Source organism: Elephantulus edwardii, unplaced genomic scaffold (assembly GCF_000299155.1).
Source record: "Elephantulus edwardii isolate Elephantulus edwardi_28Jun2011 unplaced genomic scaffold, EleEdw1.0 scaffold00057, whole genome shotgun sequence".
Lineage (NCBI taxonomy): Eukaryota > Metazoa > Chordata > Mammalia > Macroscelidea > Macroscelididae > Elephantulus > Elephantulus edwardii.
In genome coordinates, this window is record NW_006399807.1 from 16,602,334 (window position 1) to 16,603,871 (window position 1,538).

The window sequence follows — 1,538 nt, forward strand, 5'->3', positions numbered from 1 at the left end:
AATGGGAAATCCCATTGGGCATCCCCTTCCTTGTGATTAATTGCCTCTGAAAACTCACTGAAGGATTAGCTATGGGTCAGGTCTGACTTAATAGTACACAATAACAACAATAACAAATTTCAGTAGCTCTGGTGGCCTAGTGGTAGGAAACCATACTGCAGTCCCAAAGGCATGTGGTTTGAATCCATTAGCTGCTCTGCAGAAGCATGGGTATTCTCCTCCCCTGCGATTTACTGTCTCTGAAAAAAAAATGTTGATTCTGACTCACCCGCACAAAACAGCAGTAGTAACAAGTTTATTATTTCTACATTCTGGTTTATCACATAGTGGCCAAGGTCTTAAAAGCTTGCAAGTCACCTTTTCAGGGAGAATAATTGCTCTCTATTTGCCTGAAGCAACAGTGGAAGAAGAGTTAAGAGGATGAAGGGCATATGGAGCTAGAATTGGGGGAGGGGGGGCTGGTAAAGAGGACATGGAACTGCCTCTCTTGCCATGAGACCAAAAGAACTGGATGATGCCTGGCTGCTATTACTGAAGAGTTTGATCAAAGATTCTACAAAAGAATCCTCCTGATCAGAAGATTGAAAGTATAGAATAGAATGTCGCATTCCTGAAAACTATTGCCTGAAAATAACCTTTAACCCAAAATTTCTCCTGAAGTCTACCTAAAACCAAACAGTAATTTCACTTATCTAGTGAAAAAGATCTTTCTAGCAGTGGTATTAAAATTATTAATCATAGGGATAAAATAGATAAAAGTGAGTTTTAAATTAGGTAGGAGCCATAACAGATAATTATGTATGTATGTTAATGGGTTAGGAAGAACTCGGAAAATGAAGGTGAGTGTTACTTGAAGATTGTAATAAATGACACTGAATTTTACGTGTAGAATCAATTGAACTGGTGCTTGTTTTACTGTATTCTGAAGGACAACAACACAAAAGAGTAAAAGAATTATTTAACAATCAGTCTTTCCTATCAATTCAATAGGATGAATTCTTAAATTAGTATACTTAATGACGTTTTGTAATTATGACATTTCTTTGACTTAAAGGTGTTACTGTTATTTAGTTTCTGAGTAATAAGTACTTACATTGCAATTGTTTTTATGTACCACTGAGTCGCCTATGACTCATAGCAACCTTATGTAAAACAGCCCTAAACCCTACTCTATGCTGTGTCAGTCTTACTGTCTCTGACATACCTACCCCCATTACCCCAGTCACTGAATCAATCCATCTCATTGAGGGTCTTCCTCTCTTGTGCTTGTCACCACTCTCCCAAGCATGAGGTCCCTCTCCAAGGACTGGTCCTGCCTTGCAACATGTCCAAAGTATGTCAGATGAAGCTTCAGAATCTTTGCCTTCAAGGAGCAGCCTGAACTCACCCTCTCTAGGATGAACTTGTTTGTTGTCCTCGCAGTGCATGGTATATTCAGTACTCTTCTTGAGCACCACAGTTCTCCTATCATCCTTAGTCCTTGTCCAGCTTTCTGATGTGTAGCAAATAATTGAAGAGACTATGGCCTGGATCAGGCA

The 1,538-nt window shown here is 39.3% G+C and overlaps 1 protein-coding gene across 4 annotated transcripts in view; it reads left to right on the forward strand.

Annotated features, from left to right (window-relative positions):
* Positions 1-1,538, forward strand: part of DNM3 (dynamin 3) — an 875,056-nt gene that overhangs the window by 372,261 nt on the left and 501,257 nt on the right. The gene's annotated exons all lie outside the window — the stretch shown is intronic.